Source organism: Pinus tabuliformis, chromosome 3_2, assembly GCF_031772625.1.
Source record: "Pinus tabuliformis cultivar Carrire ecotype Pingquan chromosome 3_2, CPIR1, whole genome shotgun sequence".
Lineage (NCBI taxonomy): Eukaryota > Viridiplantae > Streptophyta > Pinopsida > Pinales > Pinaceae > Pinus > Pinus tabuliformis.
In genome coordinates, this window is record NC_142302.1 from 502,792,866 (window position 1) to 502,799,981 (window position 7,116).

Genomic DNA, 7,116 nt, shown 5'->3' on the forward strand with positions numbered 1-7,116 from the left:
ACATAAAAGGTAAGGAGAACAAAGTTGTTGATGCCTTAAGCAGAAGAACTCAAGTGAATTGCTTGGCAGCTGTAAGTTCCTACAAACAAACATAGTAGAAAGGGTCAAAAGTGTTGGGTAGTGAGACGAAAAATATCAGTAGGTGAGAGAAAGGTTACTGCAAGACAGTGATGATGAAGAATACCACCTAAATAAGGATTGCCTAGTCATGTTTAAAAGCCAAATTTACGTGCCAAACAATGTTGAAATAAAAAGACTGATCCTGAAGGAGTTCCATGTTAAGCCTTATTCAGGCCACTTAGGGTATCAAAATACCCTTACAACCATTAAAAAAAACTATTACTGGCCAAATTTCAAGAAGGAAGTGGTTGATTTCGTGGAAAAATGCATAGAATTCTAGTAAGCAAAGGCTGAGTGCAAACCTCCAGCAGGATTGCTGCAGCCTATTCCCATTCTGGAATGGAAATGGGAGGTAATTTCTATGGATTTCATAATTGGATTGCTTAGAACCACCAAGCAACATGATGTAATCATGGTGGTGGTTGACAAGATTAGCAAGGTAACTCATTTTGTGGGAGTCAAGTCCACTAATTTTGCAAGTGACATAGCACAAATATTCAATATGGAGATAATGAGACTACATGGTATCCCCAAGAAAATTATGTTAGATAGAGACACTAGGTTCACTTCCAGGTTTTGGAAGGAATTGTTTGCATGATTGGGAACAAAATTAGCATTTAATACCACAAACCATCCACAGATAGATGGGAAAAAAGAGAGGACTAACAAAATCCTTGAGTACATGTTAAATATGTATGTAATGAATAAGCATAAGAAGTGGGAATAACATCTTCCACTTGTGGAATTCACATATAACAATGGATACCAAGAATCCATAAAGATGACCCCATTTGAGGCATTATATGTCAGGAACTGCAACACTCCTATTAGCTAGAGTGATCCAGTGAATAAGGTCCTTGTTTGACCTGATATGCTCAAGGAAATGGAGTAGAAAGTTCAAATCATAAAACAAAAGTCGATAGTGACACAAGATAGGAAAAATAGATATGCATATCAAAATAGGGTGCACAAAGAGTTCCAAGTTGGGGAACATGTTTACCTGAGAATTAAACCCAAGAGGAGTTCCATAAATATTGGATCATGTGCCAAGTTGGAACCATGGTATTATGGGCCTTTTGAGATCCTTGAAAGGATTGGACTAGTGGCTTATAGGTTGGATTTACCTCCATCATTTAGAGTTCATGATGTTTTCCATGTTTCTTTTCTTAAAATATATGTTAAATATTATTATTATGTGATTGATTGGTTTGTGTTATAGGTGGAACCAGAGGGAAAGTTCTAGCCAGAGCCAATGTGCATTCTAGACCGGAGGAGTCCCATGCTCTAGAATTGGGCCATAGAGAAAGTAAAGGTGCATTGGAAGCACTTTGGGCTAGAGGAGGCCACGTGGGAAATGAATGATTCCATGAAAGCTAACTACCCCTTCTTGTTTGATAGTTAAAGCAAATGTCTATATGATTGTAAATATTGTATAGAGTTGTGTATATATAGCTCCATAAAACAATATGTGATTGTGTTTTATTTCTGGTGTTGCATATATGTAGATGAACACTAAGGGTATTGTTCCCTCAAGGGGGAGGGATTTTTGACAACCCCACCCATGGTTCTCTCGTAATCTGTGTTGTAAATATTTTTACAAATATGTGAAAATTTAAAATAGGGGGACTAAGTTAAAGGGACACAGATTCTAGAGTTGAGGAGGAGGATTTCTTGGTTGGAATGTTGAGGTTTTCTTGTATAGAAAATATGAAATGTTTGGGACAACTATAAAAAATTGGCTGGTGCATGCATTTAATGAACTAATTATTGAAATTAAATGGCCTACAAGAGAAGGTACAAATCTCATGTTGCTTGAAAAGTAGTAAAAGGAAAAAGGACAAGAGATCCAACATAGGTTGCACCTTATAGGGAAGCAAGGATGAAGTAGTAAATGCGACCCAGGAAAAGAATGAAAGGATGGTATTCAAACAAATGCAGATAGCAGGAGAGAAGACACACATAGAGGAGAGAAATCAAAGACATAGAAATTTCATTCAAATGTAGGGAGAAACGCAAAAGAGAAGAGAAGGTGGGTGGTCCTCAACTTCCTTGGAGGTTATGTGTTGAGTTGCTAGTCTTTGGACCCCTGTAACAACTTGGGGCCCTTGGAGATTGTGGTTTGAGGTAGAACTCATGGAGCCCTGTAACAGCTTGGGTCCCTAGAGGCTTTGGGTTGGGATAGAATATCTGGAGCCCTGTAATAGCTTGGGTCCCTTGGAGGCTATGTGTTTAGATAGTAGACTCTAGAGCCCTAGACAACTTGGGAAGAGGTCACTCCTAGAGTAACATCAAAGGAAGACTTGATTGAATACATTTGGTTACTGCATTATCGTTACAGTGGATTCTAAACTCCTTGGAAGGGAGTGAATCACTGTGTATGCATTGGTGGGTGAGGTAAAGAGTATCTAAACTCCCTGTGCTGAAGAAGATGACCATTTTTAGCTAATGTGATTAAGGAAGAGGTCTTATGGAATTCCTTGTTTTAGTTGGAAATTAGTGTTTCATCCCCTTAAACAAGCACCCCCCTTAGACTCTGAAATCTAGCTTGGGGGTGAAAGATGCAAGTAAGTGTGGCTGTAGTTGTCTATGGTTGGATGGAGACTCCTTGTTCCTAACTCAGCTACCTTGCAAATTTAAAGATAAGTAGACCCTGCACTTGTTTTAAATATTAATGAATTTATATTGCATTATGGTTGAACTGACACTGTACCTATGGATAAAAAGGGAGGCTATCAATGTATGGACATGTGACTGCACCCATGAGGGGAAGATGTCACTAATGGATATGTTAAAAATACCTTTGCATGTGTGTTGCTTCCCTGAAAATGAATGATGTTGTTAAACAAACTAAGTCAATGTGTGCATTTGAACTAGAAATGAAGTACCGTGTGATATGATTGTTGGTGTATACAGTGAAAGGATCCATAAGGATCTAGAATATGACTTGGAAACCTTGGGCATATAGATCACCTTTTATTATTATGAAGTAATTACAAGGATACCGCTTGCTTGACAAGTTCCATGGTTACATGCATGTAATTATTTGTATAGCTACAAGCCTATGATTTTTACATAGGAGGCATTGCTTAAACGCCAGAAGAATTACTTTATCTTCTAAGTACAAGGATAGCCAAATCCCTTGCGTCTAGGCTTAGTTAACCTTGCATTATGAGCAACCTAAAAGTCTTCTTTTAACTTCTTAGTGTCGTCAGTAGGGTATCAAATGGTTTTGCATAGCGCCATAAAGCATCTTGTTGTCTTGCATTGAAGTTAGATACCCTTGGCATGTGGTAGAAGAGGTGAATCCATTTAAGGATTCACTGTAGGCCCATGAGAGATTACGATTGTAGGAGAACCTACATCGACATGCCGAGGACTTCCCTGCTTCGGTACTGGGAATATTAGATGGTGAGGAACTCTTTCAAGTGACCTTCACCTAAGCTTAGGATGGGTCAAACCGTTGGGTGTGTTAGAAAGCCACTTTCGCCATTGCCACCACCGAGAAACAATGCCATTCGTAATGGTTACAGAACCAATGTAGTAGAGCTTTAGCGAGATCAACCAGTGAGGAGCGATCGATGAAGTGTTGGGGAAAACTTCTACAATTTTGTTCAAAATCAAGATCAGGCTCATAACATAGAGGTTGATAAGGTTTCCTTGGATGAGCCATGGGAAAAGCTCAAAGCATTGCAGGAGGTCAAGCCTTAACCTTATAACAAAATTTGGGCAAACCTTATCCTTGCACCAATCAAAACAATAATTGTGGTGGTCTCATATTGACGCACTTGATTTGTCGCTAACACGATTGGTGGCGGGTGTACTGATGTGGACCGGAGGTGGAACCCGGAAATTTCACCTCGAAAAATCATGTTGAGAACTAGAGGGATGAGATGTCAGGATGATGTGGCAAGATGACATGCACCCAATGGTTATGTCGTTGGCTGGAGGGGTGGACCACTATCCACATAATCTTGGAAGCTTCGGCTGAAGGGATGAAAGCAAGGCACAACAAAAGCGTCAGGATGTTGTCACCTGATGTCATCCTAGAAGTCCCACCACGGAGGAATGTTGGGGTAGGATAATTGAACGTGACAGAAAAATTCTTGCAGGATGGCGTAAGGCAAGTGTGTGGCAGGGCCCACTCTATTGTAGTGGTTGCATTGGCTGGAAACTGGCCCACATGACCATTCAGCCCGATGAGTTCATCCCACAAGTTAAAAGGAGGATTCAATTATGTCAGGCCAGCGTTAATTCAATACAACACCATTGTTTTCCTTTTGACTAGTGTTCGAATTTCAACTAGAGTTATCTAAGAGTCTATGCAATATTCACAAACAACATAATCATGGAGATGCTCACTTCATTGCACTGTAATTATGAATCAACGCCTAGAGATGCTTCATTCCAATGCAAAAATTTTAATTAGAGAATTAACACTCCAAGTTTCGCAGAGGGACAAAGGACGGAGTAAGGAAAACTCTGAGTGGGAGCATAAAAATAGCAGAAGACAAGAATTTCAGGGTCAGACTAGCGTTAAAAATACTAAGAGCAGCGTATATGTGACAAATATGAGACAACTTTTATATGGAGCAGTGTAATAACCAGACAACATATTAATGAACAGTATATTAACCAGAGGCAGAGCCTCACAATATCCATTCCTTGCTGCTGCGCTTTTCCCTCATTGTAAAAATTGGAAGTGTTAGAGTCGCACAGGGTGAAAGGTGTGCGTTCATATCCCACAGCTATCACTGCAATTGGAGCAGGCGACTGTTAAGGGGAATATAAAAATGCATATGACATTGAATGGAGGGCGGACAGTTCAAAAACGTATATAACACTTGAGTTCTGCAAAAATAGGTAGAAAATAGGCCGGAAATGGAGTTACAAGGGTAGGAGTACTAAAATTAGGACTGGCTCTGATACCATGTCAAGCCAAGCAGTAACTCCTCAAGGCCAAAAATGATTCGTATGTGTTATTCCATCAGGTAAGTATTTATTATATACATGAGGGAGAGATTGTTCAGTTCATCTCTCGATGACTGTTCATATTTCTTATTTATCTATTTACATATATTCACCCAATCACAAGATTAGGTGTCAACAAATTGTAAGCGGCAGGACACCAAAGAGCGAGGTAACATGTCCCTAAGGGACCCACCTAACAGATTAAATGGCATGCAAGGAGATGAATACATGAGCGTTGGGTGTGAGCATTAGGACAATGTTGTGCTGTAGCCACGTGGGTCCATTGGAGAAATGACAGAAGAGAAGGGGAGGCCCACAAATTCCATGCAAACCCGAAGGTATTACCCTTGAGGTGAAAAGGGATATTAAAACACATGTGCCAGGAAATGGTTATGGGATGACGTGAGCCAATCACATCATGGAGGGTGCACCCTATTAGTGGAGAGGAGGTCCCACCTGCCAAGTCATCCCAACGGTTGAGCCTGGACATATCGAAAGGAGTAGTAGGAAAAGGCGTCGGGATAATATGGCTAGGTTGATGTGAGTAGGTAGCAGTGATAATCGACAGGCGGGCTTCGGGCCAATGAGGAGGTGGTGGAGATGCCCACTGTCCATGAAAGCTAGGTATATAGACCCCGACGGTAACTTAGGTGCACAATTTGGGAATTGCCGAGAGAAGTTAAGCGGGGTGAGGTGACTGGTGGAACCCACTCAAGAGGCATAATGGTTCCATGAATAATGGTGTCGGGTTGGTGCAAAGAGTGGAGGTTGCTGCATTCAACATGGGCCAATAATATGTATATATCTATAATTATACATAAACACACGCAAAGTGGAAGCTCCAATTGTGAGGCTCTTATGAGGAGTTAGGAAGCCTAAGTGGAGTGTGGATAAGAAATAATAATAATAATAATATATGCTTTATCCCATTCCTCTAATAGTAAGTAATTGAGGGGTTAGGTATGTTACAATTCTAAATTTTGATTTATCATGAGTTGATAGAGAGAATTGACAACCTTGTTTAAAGTGCACTAAATATGTCATTAAAATAAATCAATGCCAATTTGCTTTCAATTACTTATATTTATTTATTTGTTGATTTTTTATAATTAAAACATTTTATATAAAAATAAAATAAAATATTATATTTAATTAAATATTTAAATATTTTATTATTATTAAATATATATTATATTTAAAATATCACATTTCAATTCCATACATTTCCTATAAACTTAATACCTTTCAAAATAATATATAAAAAAATAACACATAATAAAATATAATAAAAATATAACCAACAACTAAACATGTGGCAAATATCAAATTTATATAAGAACAATTAAAAAAATTCACAATAACTAATTAAAGTCTATTAACACATATATTTTAATATGTTACAAGGACATAAACCACTATATTAATACGCAATTCCTAAGATATAAACCATATATATATACACAATATTTCTATATTGACTAGTCAAAAAAGTCTAATTTATAAATAAGGAAAATATAATTAACACAATAATTAATTTTTTTCATGCATAACAAAATCAAAATAATAATAATAATATATTAATTATTAATTTAACATCTCATAAAAATATAACACAAAAACATATTACCAATTTTTTATACACAAATATTCTATGATTTTTCTCAAAAATATATTAAAAAAACTATTACAATATAATATAATACAAAAAAACACATACCACACTTTCTAACCTAAGACATATAACACACTTTCGAGCATATAACACACATTCTCTTCTGATCTATATGTTAAATATGTATTTTTGTATGATCTATATATAGAAATGTAAAAAAACAAATTAATTAACTACCATTCCTATATAAACATTAATAATCACAATCAATTAAAATTACTACTTTATACATGATATTTTACTCTATACTCTACATTCTCTTATGATCTATATGTTAAATATGTGTTTTCGCATGATCTATATATAAAAATGTAAAAAAACAAATTAATTAACTACCATTCCTATATAAACATTAA